General features: G+C 42.7%; 1 non-coding gene and 1 pseudogene across 1 annotated transcript; both read left to right on the top strand.

Moving 5' to 3' along the window:
• The first annotated feature begins 8024 nt into the window (after positions 1–8024).
• On the top strand, positions 8025–8126 carry LOC122478080. Its single transcript, XR_006295845.1, has one exon. It is a non-coding gene; the product is annotated as a U6 spliceosomal RNA (small nuclear RNA).
• An 8345-nt stretch (positions 8127–16471) lies between these two features.
• On the top strand, positions 16472–16566 carry LOC122478115 (annotated as a pseudogene).
• The last annotated feature ends 1700 nt before the right edge of the window (positions 16567–18266 follow it).

Below are 18266 nucleotides of genomic sequence, written 5' to 3'. Positions count from 1 at the left end.
AATATGATATGCTACTGAGGAAAGACCTATACTCTGAAAACTATAAAACACTGATAATAGAAACTGAAGATGTCACAAACAAATGGAAAGATATATTGTCCTTATGGACTGGCAGAATTAATACTCTTCAAAAGTCCATACTACCCAAAGCAATGGGTAGTATGGGATTCAATGCAAGCTCTACCAAAATACCAAAGCATTCTTCATGGAACTAGAACAAATAATCCTAAAATTCGTATAAAACTACAAAAGATTTTGAAGAGCCAAAGCAATTTTGAGAAAGAAGAACAAAGCTTCAAGTATCACAATCTCTGACTTCAAACTATACCACAAAGCTACAGTAATCAAAATCAAAACAGTACAGTACTGGCACAAAAAAAAGACACACAGATCAGTGGAACAGGAGAGAGAGCCCACAAATAAACCCATTCTTATAAGGTCAATTAACCTAAGACAAACGAGGCAAGCATATAAAATGAGGAAAAGAAAATCTCTTCAATAAACGGTGCTGGGGAAAATGAATAGCTACATGCAAAAGAATGAACTGGACCATATTTTTATGCCATACACAAAAATAAACTCAAAATAGACCAAAGACTGGGGTGCCTGGGTAGCTCAGTTGGTTGAGCATCTGACTTTGGCTCAGGTCACGAACTTGTGGTTCATGAGTTCAAGCCCCACATCAGGCTCTGTGCTGACAGCTCAGAGGCCTGGAGCCTGCTTCGGATTCTGTGTCTCCCTCTCTCTCTCTGCCCTTCTGCTGCTCATGCTCTCTCTCTCCCTCCCTCAAAAAATAAACATTAAAAAAATTTTTTTTAATGGACCAAAGACCTAAACATGAGACCTAAAATGATAAAACTCCTAACAGAAAATATAGGCAAAAATCTCTTTCACATCAGCCTTCTCAAAATATTTATAGATATGTCTCCTGAGGCAAGGGAAGCAAAAGCAAAAATAAACTATTGGGACTACAACAAAATAAGATTTTGCACAGCAAAGAAAACCTTCAACAGAATAAAAAGGCAACAGAATGAATGGGAGAAAATATTTGATATATCTGATAAAGAGTTAATATCAAAATATATAAAGAACTTATACAACTTAACACCAAAAAACAAACAAACAAAAAGCAACCAAACAATGTGATTTAAAAGGGGGCAGAGAAACTGAGCACACATTTTTCCAAAGAAGACATACAGATGGCCAGCAGCCGCATGAAAAGATGCTTCACATCACTAATCATCAGAGAAATGCAAATTAAAACACAATGAGATACCTTATATCTGTCAGAATGGCTAGTATCAAAAAGACAAGAAACGACAAATATTGGTGAGGATGTGGAGAGAAGGGAACCCTTTTGTGCCCTGTTGGTGGGAATGTGAATTAGTGCAACCACTGTGGCAAACAGTATGGAGGTTTCCCCAAAAATTAAAAATAGAAATACCATATGATCCAGTAATTCTACTTCTGGGTATTTACCAAAAGAAAACAAAGAGACTAATTTGCAAAGATATATGCACCTCTATATTTATTGCAGCATTATCTTCTTTAATTTTTAAAAAACATTTCCTTTATTAAAAAAATTTTTTTAATGTTTATTTTTGAGAGAGAGAGAGAGAGAGAGAGAGAGAGACCACAAGCATGCATGAGCAGGGGAGGGGAGGGGCAGAGAGAGAGGGAGACAGGGGATCAGAAGTGAGCTCTGCTCTGATAGCACAGAGCCCAACACAGGGCTCAAACCCACGAACCCTGAGATCATGACCTGAGCCACAGTCAGACGCTTAACTGACTGAGCCAACAGGCGCCCCTATTTATTTTTTTAAGTAAGTTCTGTGCTCAACATGGGACTTGAACTCACGACCCCAAGATCAAGAGTCGCATGTTCCACCGACTGAGTCAGCCAGGCGTCCCTGCAACATTATTTATAATAGTCAAGAGATGGACTCAACCTAAGTGTCAATTGATAGATGAAAGGATGAAGAAGATGTGGGAATGGAATGGAATATTACGCAGCCATAAAAAAGAATGAGAGCTTACCACTGCAGCAACAAGGACGGACCTAGAGGCTATTGTGTTAAGTGAAATAAGTCAGACAGAGAAAAATAAATACTGTATGATTTCATTTATATGTGGAATCTAAAAAACAAAACAAATGAATAAATAAGCAATCAGAAAACAGAAAGAGACTCATAAATAACAGAGAACAAACTAGTAGTTGCCAGAGAGGAGGTGGGTGGGGGCATGGGTGTGATAGGTGAAGGAGATTAAGAGGTAAAACTTCCAGTTATAAAATAAGTCACAAAAATGAAAAGTACAGCATAGGGAATATAGTCAATAATCCTGTAATAACATGGAAAGGTGACAGATGGTGATTACACTTATTGTGGTGAGCATTTGATAATGTACAAACTTGTTGAATCACTATGTTGTACACCTAAAACTAATGTAATGTGTGCCAATTGTACTTCGATAAAATGATATGCATTATTCTCTTTGTGTATATACTTGAAATTTTCTGTAGCGAGTCAAAAAAAAAATATGGGGTGCCTGGGTGCCTCGGTTGGATAAGCATCCGACTTCGGCTCAGGTCATGATCTCACGGTTTGTGAGTTCGAGTCCCGCCTCGGGCTCTGTGCTGACACCTCAGACCCTGGAGCCTGCTTCAGATTCTGTGTCTCCCTCTCTCTCTGCCCCTCCCCTGCTCGAGCTCTGTCTCTATCTCAAAAATAAAATAAAGATTTAAAATTAATCGATTCATTAAAACAAATAAACATACAAAGAAAAAATTACCTTCACATTTCAAAGAATCTTTGAAGCGGGGCAAGTATTACAGATATTTGTTGCTTCCCTTGTTGCTTTTCTGTGGACCTTATAACAGCACTTATTTTTAAAAACCATCAGCATATGGGGCGCCTGGGTGGCGCAGTCGGTTAAGCGTCCGACTTCAGCCAGGTCACGATCTCGCGGTCCCTGAGTTCGAGCCCCGCGTCAGGCTCTGGGCTGACGGCTCGGAGCCTGGAGCCTGCTTCCGATTCTGTGTCTCCCTCTCTCTCTGCCCCTCCCCCGTTCATGCTCTGTCTCTCTCTGTCCCAAAAATAAAATAAAACGTTGAAAAAAAAATTAAAAAAAAAAACATCAGCATAATTAAACAATGAAATCAACTAAACCACATATGATTAAGGAAACAGCCCTGGTTTTCAAACTTGCAAGCAGTATCTTGCTAAAGATGTGGGCTGCTGGCTCTCAATTCCTAGAAATTCTAATTTTTAGTAGGTACGGTACAGGGCTGAGGAATCTGCAGTTTAACCAGGAGCCTGGGTGATACATAGACAATTGGGCCACACACCAATATACTTTAAGAAACATTAGTACCTCTGGTAAATGCCTCTTTGCCCACATTTATAAGAGTTTTTCTTGGATTATAAAGAAGTAAAATTGCTGGATATGGCACCTTTTCAATATTACTATCCAAAATGAATGTACTAATACATATTGCTTCCAGTAGAAGGAGAGAATTCCCAATTCCCCGTTTCGTAGCCAACTCTTGATGTGCTCATACTTTCTAGTTTTTGCCAAGAACATAACTACCTTACAGAATGATCTTTCAGTTACCAACATTTGCTAAAGCAGCTCTTGAAAAATCTGCCACATTTTGAACAAAGACTCCTTTTCAATGACATAACGACTTTTCACCCCAAAATTCGTTAACTAAATATGCTAAAAGAAGTGATAATTCAACATTACAGTTTAAGGCAAAAATATTCTCACCAATTACAAGACATAAGAATTCCTCAGCAGAGAATCTCATATGGAACAAATTTGAATTGTGCTCTATGTTTACATGAACCACAAATGTTTTTTGCTTGTTTTTGAACACAGACATCAAGCAAATAGAAACAAACATCCCAAATTGAGAACAAAACAGGAAGAAGCAGCTGGCAGAAATGTGGAAAGTTTCATAACTCTTGAAAAGGTGAGGGGAGCCGAGGACACGGCAGGAATGTGACGGAGTAAAATTAAGGTTCCAATGAAGTGTGAATTGTGCACGTAAGACTCAGGCGATGGGCAACGGTGTCCCCAGTTTATGGTCATGAAACTTCACATGAAAATGCAGTAAGAAGTAGTCAGAGCCTGACATGATCTGGTCCGGTGAGGAGTTGGGAAGGTTTTCCCCGTAAAGAAAGACCCCGTGAGTAGCCAGAAAACAAACGGATTATGAATAAAAGGGTTACCGAGTCCCGTGCTCTGGAGCACAGCCTCTGCAACTTTAAGGCGCACACAACCCCCACCCCGCACCCCCCCCCCAGCCCCCACCGCCGGGGGCGTCGTGAACGTGCTGTTCCGTCGCAGCGGGGCCAGGACCTCCCGGAGGCTCTGCATTTCCAGCAAGCCCCTAGGCCGGGCCTCTGGGCTGAGCAGCGGGGGTTCCTGGGATCGCCCGCGCGGTCGGTGGCTCCTCGCGCTGACCGCTCAAGTGTGTCGGTGAGAAGTCGTGTGCCGCTGCCAGAAGGACAGTGGGCCGGGTGAGGGGCAGAAACTCATTCCCTAAGCGGCCGGGCCGGGGGCGGCCGGTCCCTTGTAGGCCCTTCCAGGGCCTCAGGGCCCAGGAGGCTGGGAGGAAGCCCTCCGGAGATCAACACCGGCACCCACGTCCCCGCCCCCGGGAACTCAACGTTCGGAGGTGGGGAGAGATGGTAGAGACGGGGAACACAGACCATCGCCCACAGACAGGTGCTCGCCGCTCCTAGCCAAGAGACGCAGTAACGAAAGCTCGCAGTAACGAAAGCTCGTCGGGGAACCCAGGTTTTCCTAAGCTTGGGGAAGATCTCTCTCTCTCTCTCTCTCTCTCTCTCTCTCTCTCTCTCTCTCTGTGCAGACTGAAAGAGCTCCCCGCACTTCGGGGAAAATCACCTACCCACGCACAGACACAGTTGGCAACAATCTGTAACCACAACTTGCAACTACAAAAAGCCCCACAACCACTGAGGCGGGAGGAAACCGTCGTTCGCTGAGGGCTCAGCCCGTGTTCTGCACGCTACTCGCGGCTCTACTGAATTCTCTCCCCTAAACCTCACGGCTTCCAACCAAGCCGCGCGCGGTGCCCGCCTTGACGTCGACTGACCTCGGGAACCCTGAGCGAGTCTGGCGGGAGCCCTGTGCGCTCCAGCCGCCTCCGCTGTCCTCCAGCCCTTGCCGGAGCAGACGGGCGCCTCTGGGCTCCCCGCGGCCCAGTCACCCTGGACGAGAGTGTGTCTTCCGGTCTCGCCGCGGAACCGCTCGGTCGGTTGTCTCTCTGCCGCGTGCGTGCCCTCGGGTCGGTGGCGGAGGCCGAGAGGCCGGAGTGAGATGACTGGCCAGAGGCTGAGGCCGCTACGGTTAGAAGCCCTGGCAGAACGAAAAGGTCGGAGTGAGGGAAAACGAGCCGATGGAAGGGAGGAAGGATGGCTTGGCCAGCAAGTGCAAAGGGCCCAAGGCGGGGAGGCCTAGGACTTGCCCCGCTTTACACACGATGGGGGCAAGGACTGCAGAGGTCAAGTAACTTGCCCAGAGTCACACATCCAGAGCTCTCCACCGCTAGGCTAGAAGGCAACAAAGTCAGTTTGATGTCAGGCTTCTCTGCAACATCAGTCTGCGGAAGAAAATGGACCAACAGCTAGGGTTTTTAGAGAACAGGGTTATACCGGAGGATTCCTACGCGCGGCCAAATGGTCTTGCGCAGTAATGGCTGGCAAATACTAAGCACACACTGGCAGGCACTCTTCTAAGTTTTAAGAGGGCCTCTACACTACTACACCTGACCTACCAGAGGGGATGATGACACATGTTGCAAGAGGGTAACTAGGTAGGGATAGTGGCCCGTACCCTTCTTACCGTTCTTCTCTGGATATGGAACCTCTGCCCTGTGAGCAAGCTGGAGCAGGAGTGATCAGGTCCCAGGACTACGGCCAGCGGCGCATGCAATAGAACTTCTGTCCCACAGTGGAGGCTGGACAGGGGATGGAATCTCTAATTCTCCTTAAACCTACCTGGATATATAGGTTCTGCAACACCGTTGGAGGTGATGAGAGATGCTGATGGCCCGCCTTTCCTGGAGGGAAACCGTAGTCTTAGATTGGGCGCTGGGAGGAAATGGAGCCCCATCTTTTTGGCTGCATCTTACAAAAGTAGACATTCCATCACATTGATCTGGGAAGTAGGAAACAGTTTGTGGCACAAATGTCACAGACTCCCAATTAAGTAACAAGTTCATTGCTGAAGTTTTACTAGTAGTAGATTTTCTTGGATAAATGTTTCTCTATTTGCCATATGTGCTTAGGACAATTCCAGAGACTTTAAATGGTTGAGTTTTTTAAACAATTTTCACCAGTTAAATGGTTGTTTCACTGGGGAAAGTGTCCACCAACCTCACCTCCCCGTTGTGGAAGTCTGGACCTCAATCAGGTTTTTTTTAAGGTGCAAAATAAGTTTATTTGATAGTATTATATAAACTCATGAGTCAAACACATTCCATGTGTGTTAATCCACTGCCGTTTTTAAATTTTATTTACATTTTTTTTTAATTTTTTAATGTTTATTTTTGAGAGAGAGAGAGAGAGAGAGAGGAGAGATGGAGTGTGATCAGGGGAGAAGGAGACAGAGGGAGACACAGAATCTGAAGCAGGCTCTAGGCTCTGAGCTGTCAGCACAGAGCCTGACACAGGGCTCGAACTCATGAACTGCAAGGTCATGACTTGAGCTGAAGTGAGATGCTTAACCAACTGAGCCACCCAGGTGCCCTTATTTTTATTAGAGAGAGAGAGAGAGCAAGCAGGGGAGAAGAGCAGAGGGAAAGAGAGAGAGAGAGATACAGAGAATTTTAAGCAGCTCTAAGCTCAGCGCAGAGCCTGACATGAGGCTCAATCCCACGACCCTGGGATCATGACCTGAGCTAAAATCAAAAGTTGGATGCTTGGGGCACCTAGGTGGCTCAGTTGGTTGAAAGTCCGACTTCAGCTCAGGTCATGATCTCGCAGTTTGTGAGTTTGAGCCCCACATCGGGCTCACTGCTGTCAGCCTGTCGGCGCTGAGCCTGCTTCAGATCTTCTGTCCCCCTCTCTCTGCCCCTCCCCTGCTTGTGCTCTCCCCCCAAATAAATGAATATTTAAAAAAAAGAGTTGGATGCTCAACCAACTGAGCCACCCAGATGCCCCCCCCCACACTGCAATTACTTTTATTGATCCTCAAATTATCCTATGACTAGGGGGAACTTCTTTATTTTTTTTTTAATTTTTTTTTCTATTTTTTTTCAATATATGAAGTTTATTGTCAAATTGGTTTCCATACAACACCCAGTGCTCATCCCAAAAGGTGCCCTCCTCAATACCCATCACCCACCCTCGCCTCCCTCCCACCCCCCATCAGCCCTCAGTTTGTTCTCAGTTTTTAAGGGTCTCTTATGCTTTGGCTCTCTTCCACTCTAACCTCTTTTTTTTTTTTTTCCTTCCCCTCCCCCATGGGTTTCTGTTAAGTTTCTCAGGATCCACATAAGAGTGAAACCATACGGTATCTGTCTTTCTCTGTATGGCTTATTTCGCTTAGCATCACACTCTCCAGTTCCATCCATGTTGCTACAAAAGACCATATTTCATTCTTTCTTATTGCCACGTAGTACTCCATTGTGTATATAAACCACAATTTCTCTATCCATTCATCAGTTGATGGACATTTTAGGCTCTTTCCATCATTTGGCTATTGTTGAAAGTGCTGCTATAAACATTGGGGTACAAGTGCCCCTATGCATCAGCACTCCTGTATCCCTTGGGTAAATTCCTAGCAGTGCTATTGCTGGGTCATAGGGTAGATCTATTTTTAATTTTTTGAGGAACCTCCACACTGTTTTCCAGAGTGGCTGCACCAATTTGCATTCCCACCAACAGTGCAAGAGGGTTCAGGGGGAACTTCTTTAAGTTGGCTCCTGAGTCCTTTTGATATGACCCTAACAGTTGTTGACAGCTTTCTTACTGTCAAAATACTGTGTACTTTCTGTTCACTTTGGCAGTACAAATACTAAAATTGGAATGATACAGAGATAAACATGGCCCCTGTGCAATGATGACACACAAATTCATGAAGCATTCCATATTTTTTTTTATTTTTTTAACGTTTATTTATTTTTGAGACAGAGAGACAGAGCATGAACAGGGGAGGGGCAGAGAGAGAGAGAGACACAGAATCTGAAACAGGCTCCAGGCTTTGAGCTGTCAGCACAGAGCCCGACGCGGGGCTCGAACCCACAGACCGTGAGATCATGACCTGAGCTGCAGTCGGACGCCCAACCAACCAATCCACCCAGGCGCCCCAAGCATTCCATATTTTTACACACCATGATTTCAGTCATAAGTCGAACTTAAAAAACAAAACAAATGAACAAAGAAAAAAAGAGACAAGCCAAAACATGGACTTTTAACTATAGAGAACAAATTGATGGTTACTAGAGGGGAGGTGGCTGAGGGGATGGGTTAAATAGGTGAAGGGGATTAAGGATACACTTATTTTGGGGCACCTGGGTGGCGCAGTCGGTTAAGCGTCCGACTTCAGCCAGGTCACGATCTCGCGGTCCGTGAGTTCGAGCCCCGTGTCGGGCTCTGGGCTGATGGCTCAGAGCCTGGAGCCTGCTTCCGATTCTGTGTCTCCCTCTGTCTCTGTCCCTCCCCCGTTCATGCTCTGTCTCTCTCTGTCCCAAAAATAAATAAACGTTGAAAAAAAATTAAAAAAAAAAAAGAATACACTTATTTTGAGAGCACCTGGGTGCCCCAGTCAGTTAAGCATCCAGCTCTGGATTTCGGCTGAGATCATGATCTCACTGAGCATCAGGCTCCGTGCTGGGTGTGGAGCCTGCTTGGGACTCTCCCTCTCTCCCCTTCTCCCTCTCTCTCTCTCTCTCTACCTCCCCCCTCTGCTGCTCCCCAGCTCATGCACATGCTCACTCATGCACACACTCTTTCTCTCTCACGCACAAAAAAAGAGTACACTTATTTTGGTGAGCACTGAGTAATGTACAGAATTGTTGCATCACTATATTGTACACTTGAAACTAATATAACTGTATGTTAACTATACTGGAATTAAAATACAGTTCATACATACAGTTCAAAATACATACATACATACATACTGTGTACATTACCCACAGAATGCTTTTGAAAAACTGAAAAGTCACACTTACCAGTATCAAAAGGAGTATATATGGCTTCCAAAGAAATGAAGAAGATAAAAGCAAACACTCAAAAGGGAAAAAGAAATTTAAAATTCATAAAAAAATTTTTTTTAATAAGGAAACATTAAAAATAGCATAAATATATGACATTTATAATAAACAATGTATTAGTGATCATGATAAATATAATAGAATCTACTCCCCTATTAAAAATTAAAATTCAGGGGCGCCTGGGTGGCTCAGTCAGTTAAGCATCCGACTTTGGGTCAGATCATGATCTGACAGTTCATGAGTTCAAGCTTCACATCAGGCTCTGTGCTGACAGCTTGGAGCCTGGAGCCTGCTTCGGATTCTGTGTCTCCCTCTCTCTCTGCCCCTCCCCCACTTGCACTCTGTCTCTCTCTGAGTCTCAAAAGTAAATAAAATGTTTAAAAAATATTTTTTAATTAAGATTCATAGGGGTGGTTGGCAACTCAGTCAGTAGAGCATGTGACTGTTGATCTTGGGGTTGTAAGTTTGAGTCTCATGTTGGGTGTAGAGATTATTTAAAAGTAAAATCTTGGGGCACCTGGGTGGCTCAGTCGGTTAGGCATACAACTTCAGCTCAGGTCATGATCTCGTGGTACATGGGTTGGAGCCCCATGTCAGACTTTATGCTGACAGCTCAGAGCCTGGGGGCTGCTTCAGATTCTGTGTCTCCCTCTCTCTCTGCCCCTCCCCTGCTCTCATTCTGTCTCTCTCTCAAAAAATAAATATAAACATTAAAAACAATTTTAAGTAAAATCTTAAAAAATAAAAAGATATAAATAAATAAAAATTAGGATTCACACATTGGATTAATAATTCTATTTTATGTTATTTAAATGAAACACAAAATGAAACAAAAATAGTAATGTAAAGGAAGGGGAAATATATAAAAGAAATGCAAATTTAGAGGAATCAAAATGTACTTACAAAACAAATGTACTTACATTAGTACAATTTGACATTAAAAAAATGACCTTGAGGAGCGCATTGGTGGCTCAGCTGGTTAAGTGTCCAACTCTTGATTTAGGCTCAGGTCATGATCTCGCAGTTCATGAGTCTGAGCCCCACACCGAGCTCTGCGCTGCCAGTGTGGAGCCTGCTTGGGATTCTGTCTCCTCTCTCTCTGCCCCTCTCCTGCTCATGCTCTCCTTCTCTCTCTAAAATAAATAAACTTAAAAAAATAAATAAAATAAAATGACACTGAAATTTATAAAGCCAAAATATGAAGAAGGATAGAGACTCACTTAACAATATGATTAATAAGTCTCATTTTAATAGATTCCTGGAGAGAAACATGTATTGAATAGTAGATGATATACCGTTTTTGTTTCCTAGTGCCCATGCAGCATTCGTAAAAACTTGAATATATAGCTGTACTAACAGTGGCATGTAAGCAGAGTTCAATTGCTAAAGAAGATTCACAGGACCCAAAGTGACAAGGCTTACAAATGTAAAAAGTTTATTACAGGGGAAGGACATGTTACAGCAAGACCACAGAAGTCAGACTATACATCCCAGCATATGGCTCACAGCAGGGCCTGGTGAGGCCAGGTGCAGTCTCCTATGGTCTTCTTGTGGTCCTACCAAACTGCATTCATCTCATATCTTCCCTGCCCCAACCCTAGAATCAGCCATTTCTTTAAGGAACCCTGAATTCTTTTATCGGAGAATGGTATTTAGAAACAAAGATCTGGGGGCTAGGTGTGCTCATTGCTGCTGGCGTGTCACTGATTCCAGACCACTGCAGAAGCCAGAGCCAGAGCCAGAAAATGTATCTAAATATACTACCTTATGTATACATACATATCTATATTTCTGTATATTATCTACCAACTATAGTACATTTATGTACAGTTCTTTTTATTGTTGGTCTTCCATTCCCTGGTCAAAACACCATTTTTTCTTTTTTTTTTTTAATTGAAGTATAATTGACATACAACATTATATCAGTTACAGGTGTACAACATAATGATTTGATATTTGTATATACTGCAAAATGATCACCACAATCAATCCAGTTAACATCTGCCACACTACACACATTTCTTGTGATGAGAACTTTAAAGACTTCCTCTCAGTTATGTTCAAATATGCAATATGGTATTACTAACTCTAGTCACCATGCTGTACATTACATTCCCATGATTTCTGTATTTCATAACTGAAAAAGTTTGCACATTTTGACTCCTTTCACCCATTTTGCCCACACCTCACCCCTCTCCTCTGGTGGCCACCAATCTATTCTCTGTGTCCATAAACTTAAAAACAATTTTTCCAAGTTATTTAACTTTCCCACCTGCCTTCTTCAGTGAAGTTATGCCATCCATTTTTTTGTTTTGTTTTTTAATTAATTTATTTTTTAATTTACATCCAAGTTAGCTAGCATATAGTGCAACAATGTTTTCAGGAGTAGATTCCTTAATGCCCCTGACCCATTTAGCCCAGCCCCCCTCCCACAACCCCTCCAGTAACCCTCAGTTTGTTCTCCATATTTAAGAGTCTCTTCTGTTTTGTCCCCCTCCCTGTTTTTATATTTTTGCTTCCCTTCCCTTATGTTCATCTGTTTTGTCTCTTAAAGTCCTCATATGAGTGAAGCCATATGATTTTTGTCTTTCTCTGACTAATTTCGCTTAGCATAATACCTTCCAGTTCCATCCACGTAGTCGCGAATGGTAAGATTGCATTCTTTTTGATTGCCGAGTAATATTCCATTGTATATATATATATATACCACATCTTCTTTATCCATGCATCTATCGATAGACACTTGGGCTCTTGCCATACTTTGGCTATTGTTGATAGTGCTGCTCTAAACATGGGTGTGCATGTGCCCCTTCAAAACAGCACACCTGTATCCCTCGGATAAATACCTAGTAGTGCCATTGCTGGGTGGTAGGGTAGTTCTATTTTTATTTTTTTAAGGAACCTCCACACTGTTTTCCAGAGTGGCTGCACCAGTTTGCATTCCCACCAGCAAAAGAGATCCTCTTTATCCGCATCCTCGCCAACATCTGTTGTTGCCTGAGTTGTTAATTTAGCCAGTTGTATCTCATTGTGGTTATGATTTGTATTTCCCTGATGTTGAGTGATGTTGAGCATTTTTTCATGTGTCAGTTAGCCATCTGGATGTCTTCTTTGGAGAAGTGTCTATTCATGTCTTTTGCCCATTTCTTCACTGGATTATTTGTTTTTTGGATGTGGAGTTTGATAAGTTCTTTATAGATTTTGGATACGAACCCTTTATCTGATATGTCATTTGCAAATATCTTCTCCCATTCCATCAGTTGCCTTTTAGTTTTGCTGATTGTTTCCTTCACCGTGCAGAAGCTTTTTATTTTGGTGAGGTCCCAATAGTTCATTTTTGCTTTTGTTTCCCTTGCCTCTGGAGTTGTGTTGAGTGAGAAGTTGCTGTGGCCGAAGTCAAAGAGGTTTTTGCCGGCTTTCTCCCCGAGGATTTCGATGGCTTCCTGTCTTACTTTTAGGTCTTTCATCCATTTTGAGTTTATTTTTGTGTATGGTGTAAGACAGTGGTCCAGGTTTATTTTTCTGCATGTTGCTGTCCAGTTTTCCGAGCACCACTTGCTGAAAATGCTGTCTTTATGCCATTGGATACTCTTTCCTGCTTTGTCGAAGATTAGTTGGCCATACGTTTGTGGGTCCATTTCTGGGTTCTCTATTCTGGCCCATTGATCTGAGTGTCTGTTTTTGTGCCAGTACCATATTGTCTTGATGATTACGGCTTTGTAATACAGCTTGAAGTCTGGTATGCCATCCACTTTTAATACAATCAGATTATTTTGTCAGACTCTGCATTTCATCCTAGGATCACTGACAGTCAGAATGGTTTTTAAAAATTTGCAAACAGTAAAGTTCATTCTTGGTGATGTAACATTCTATGTGTTTTTTTTTTAGTTTTCATTTATTCATTATTTTTTTATTTGTTTATTTTGAGAGAGAGAGAGAGGAGGAGGAAGGGTCAGTGAAAGAGGGAGAGAGAGAGAGAGCGAGAGAAAGGGAGAGAGAGAGAATCCCAAGCAGGCTCCGTGCTATCAGAGCAGAGCCCAGTGTGGGGCTTGACCTCATGAACTGTGAGATCGTGACCTGAGTGCAAATCAAGAGTCAGACACTTAACCCACTGAGTCAGCCAGGCGCCCCCATTCTATGGGTTTGTGACAACTGTAGAGTCATAGATCCTCCACCATGCTTGTACGACCCATTACATACTCAATCCTTCCCTCTTCCACAAGCCCTGGCAATGACTGCTCTGCTTTCCATACTGTGGTAGACTGAATAATGACCTGAAAAAATACTCAAGCCCTAATCTCTGCAACCCACGAATGTTACACCACATGGCAAAAGGGCCTTTACAGATGTGATTAAGTTAAGAATTCCGTGAGGGGGATATTATCCAGGTGAGTCCGAAATGTAATCACAAAGGTCCTTAAAAGAGAGCAGCAAGACTGACAAAGGAGTTAGGAGGAGACGTGAGAAAGGAGGCAAGGCGGCGGCGTGATGTGAGGAAGGAGTCGCAAGCTAAGTCATACAGGCAGCCGCCAGAAGCCAGAAAAGTCATGGAAGCGAATCCTCTCTTAGATCCTCCAGAAGGAGCCAGTCCTACAACACCTTGACCTTAGCCTAGTGAAACTGATTTTTGAGTTCTGGCCTCGAGAACTGTAAGCGAATAAATTTGTGTTGTTGTAAGCCACCAAGTCTGTGGTAATTTTTACAGCGGCAATAGGAAACTAATACATCTCCCTCTAGTTCTGCCTTTTCCACAATGTCTTATGAATGGCATTATACAATACTTGTGGATCTTAGAATCTGGCTTCCTACCCTTGGCAAAATGCATTTACAATTCATCCGTGTTTATGTTACATATATTTTACCACTAGGAAAAAAGATTCACTCATGTTGTTGAGTGAATCAATAGATCTTTCCTTCTTATCACAGCCTAGCATCCCATTGTATGCATGGACCAGTTTATCCATTCACCTGTTAAAGGACATCTGGTAGTTTCTGATGAATAAAGCTGCTACAAGCATTTGCATACAAGTTTTTGTGTGCACATAAATTTTCCATTAACTTGGCTATTAAAGAAAACTCATAGGTATGCATAGCTTTCAGGACGTGGGGTTGCAATATAAATATCATTACCAGGGAAACACATTATTAAGTAATACAAACAGAAAGAATTACAGGCTTTTTAAGGCCAAAGTTTCGTTCACAGAACAAGCCGTAAGTTCTGAGTTCCAGATGTGTTACAAGACTCCTTCATTAGTAATAACATTTTCAAGGACATATCAAGAAACCAGAAAATCTTACCCTGTTGCTGGGATTTCTTACACCAGCAGCTAGGACAGCCTGTGGTTTTCGAGACCAAATGCTGAAATTCCATTATTTCGAACTGAAAGAAATAAAGACAGACCTAGGAAGTTTAAAACTCACTACGGAAAGGAAAAGGGCAAAATAGAATTATAAACAATTGGAATATTAGCATGGAATGTTATCCATCCTACAGTGTGAATGGCAAAAACCGACAATATCTGAATTTCTGGTTGATTATATTGGCAATCCATTCACCCCTAGTCCTTAGCACTGTCGCCACGAAACTTTTTCAATTAATTTTATGAAGTCATTAAAACTTACTTGTTTTTTCCAACAGATGTGCAGTGACACCTCTGTCAGTGGACTTCTGCCAAACATAAAAGTAGCAAAATTTTTCCCTAAGGGACCAAAGCTACAGAAGAATAATTGCAAGTTGTAGCCCTCAATGCAAAATCAGGTACAAGTCACATACTAGCCAAAAGGCTTATAAAACTAACTACAAAGTGCATAATAAGTATTAGTTGGGGGTTGAGATTTTTCTCCTATTTACAAGCGAACAAATTAGCCTGTTACCATTTCCTGGATGCCAGCAGCATGGTAAGCAGTATGAGCCTCATTAGCTTATTTGTGTGGGTTCCCCACTCCCCAGATCCCACAGGGGCCAGGCAGAGGAGCCCAGATAGACCCACTGTGTACATACTGTTAGTACTTTGGCATTGCAGCTGAGGAAAACTGGCCTTGGGGAGCTCACATCTTTTACAGCAAGCCCATTATTTGTTCAGAAGGAGATATCACCTCATCCCTCAAGGCAGTTCCCTACAAAGGAAGCCCTGAGAAGCGGCTCCTGCAAGAGGGTCTGAGTCTCGCATTCCAGGCATGTAAAATGAGCACAAGCGTGACGCTCTGGGCTGTGACAGATAGTACGTCGCAAAAATAGTGTGCCCAGAGAGAAAGGGCTGTGTATCCTTCCACTGGAAGTGGACAATAGGAGGTACGAGCAAAGTTTTGCTCCTAGGAAGAGTTTCCTTCACCCCTGTCTTTCAGGGGCTAGAATGCACCCACTTTTCAGCTGGTGCCAGCAAATGTGTGTAAACCGGGCCTGTGCTTTACCTGATAACCAGTCATAGAGAACTCTCTGGAAAGTCCTAAATGTGGGTTAAGGGAGAAGTAAATCAGGAGCAAGCGCCATGAGAGTTTAAAACACTTCTTCATGCAGTTTGCTTGTACCTCCTGACCAGCTTGGACTCAATTGTGTTTATATAGCGCTACCATTTTCTTTATTTTTATTTTTTTTAATGTTTATTTTTGAGAAAGAGACAGAGTGCAAGTGGGAGAGGGGCAGAGAGAGAGAGGGAGACACAGAATACAAAGCAGGCTCCGGGCTCTGAGCTCTCAGCACAGAGCCTGATGTGGGGCTCGAACTCACAAACCGCGCGATCATGACCTGAGCCCAAGTCGGACACGTAACTGACTGAGCCACCCAGGCGCCCCTAGCGCTACCATTTTCTAATGGAATACTGTTGTCACATCCAATTTTATGTTTCCATGGATCAGATGACACTCACTTTCTGATGGTCATTACAAGAGGCACACCTCACTCTTCTTTCACCTTCCAGATTTCCTGCCCGTGCTTTCCATTGAGTGAACCTACCCAGAAGCTGGAGGGCAAGGAAACCTATTGACACGGTCCCTTCCTACTGCACAGAGCAGGTAGAGAGGGTGGAGTGAATCTCGAAGGGAAAATGTAAGGTACCTAGCACAGCCCATAAATGGCATTGATGTCACTGGCGTGATTTTCTAAAACATTAAGCCATTCTTGGTAAAGCTCCAAACAAAACAACAGACACTCCTTTCAATTTACACAGTAGTTCCATTCCTGGAAAATTCCAGGGTATAAAACCATGCAAAAAATACTTCGAGTTATGCTCACTTCAGCAGCAATATACTAAACTTGAGAAGACAGGCATGGGCCCTGCACTAGAATGACATGCAGGTTTGTAAAAGCCTTCCATATTTTTAAAAACGCATTTAAGAAAGAGAAAAAAGTATGTTGAGTTTACATGTAAAATGAGATCAGGTTTAGGTTCAGATAATGACAAATAAGTTTTTCATATACACGAATGTCTAGGGGGACATTTGAAAATTATGTAAGATGTAGGAAAAATCATCCTTGTAAGAAAGTCACATGCACTGAATGACATATGACATTCTTGGCTTCTGTCCAACTAACCAACAGAAGATCCCAGCCAGGGGATTCGTGTGAGTCACTGCAACAACCAAAGGAGCCCCACGTGTTTTCAAAGTAGACCCTTGTGTGGTACTGCCCCTAGTGAGACCCACTCTCCTAAGGTGAAACATTCATCCTGGCAGAATTTGAGTTTGATTCTTCATCCACTTAGCATCTGGAGGCAACACTCAATGGAAGAAATTACTTCTCAAATTATGGATTCTTGCTCAATCCAACATACACAAGTCTCTGATCCAAACTTGTGGGTCAGTTACCAAACACTTACTGCCATTTCTGGTGATGTATAATTGTGAATTTGAATTTTCTGATTTAGTATATATACAAAGTAAGAAGATAACGGAATGTGAAGCTCAAACTTCACATGGAGCCAGATAAAAGTTTATAAATAACCACATTTCGTGTCATTTGATATCAAACTATAACATTTTTCTACTTTTTTTTAGTTTATTTTGAGAGAGAGAGAGAGAGACAGACAGAGACAGAGAGAACACAAGTGGGGGCGGGGAGGGGCAGAGAGAGAGAGAATCCCAAGCAGGCTCTGTGCCATCAGCACAGAGCCATTTGCGTGACTTGATCTCCTGAATTGTGAGATCATGACCTGAGCTGAAACCAAGGGTCAGAATGACTGAGCCACCCAGGTGCCCCACATTTTTCTACTTTTAACTAATATATTTTAAGTAATACATCCACATTATATAAAAATACAAAAATATATAGGGGCACCTGATCTCATGGTTCATAACACAAGCCCAGTGTCGGGTTCTTTGCTGATGGTATGGAGCCTGCTTGGGATTTTCTCTCTCTCTCTCTCTCTCTCTCTCTCTCTGTGCCCCCCCCCACAGGAATTCATGTGAATGCTCTCTTTCTCTCTCTCTCTTAGAATAAATAAACTTAAAAAAATACAAAATATATAAACAAAAATTAAAAATAAAAACATCACATTCTGTGGTAGACAGAATAATAGCCCCCCTCAAAGATGTCCATGACCTAATCCCCGGAAACTGTGAATGTTATGGTAAAAGAGACTTTGCAGATGTGACTAAATTAAGGATCTTGAGATGGGCAGATTGTCCTGGATTATCCAAGTGGGCCCAATGTAACCATGAGTGTCCTCATAAAAGGGAAGCAGGAGGGTCAGAGGACAGAGAAGGTGACGTGATAATAAGAGCATATATTGGAGTGATGCAACCAGAACCAAGGAAAGCAAGCAGCCTCAAGAAACAGAAAGATGTAAGCAATGGATTCATTCCTAGAGCTTCCAAAAGGAACCAGCCCTGCAGACACCTTGGTTTTAGTCTCATAAGCCTCTTTATACTTCTGACCTCCAAAACTGTAAAAGAAGAAATTTGTGTTCGTTTAGGCACTAGCTTTGTGGTAATTTGTTACAACAACAATGGGAAACTCATAAACGTTCACCACCCCCACCCCCCACCTTGTTAGCACCTTGGTACCTGGACTACTTCCAGATCT

This window comes from Prionailurus bengalensis, chromosome X, assembly GCF_016509475.1.
Source record: "Prionailurus bengalensis isolate Pbe53 chromosome X, Fcat_Pben_1.1_paternal_pri, whole genome shotgun sequence".
NCBI classification, from domain to species: domain Eukaryota; kingdom Metazoa; phylum Chordata; class Mammalia; order Carnivora; family Felidae; genus Prionailurus; species Prionailurus bengalensis.
This window is presented reverse-complemented; position numbering and strand designations above follow the sequence as displayed.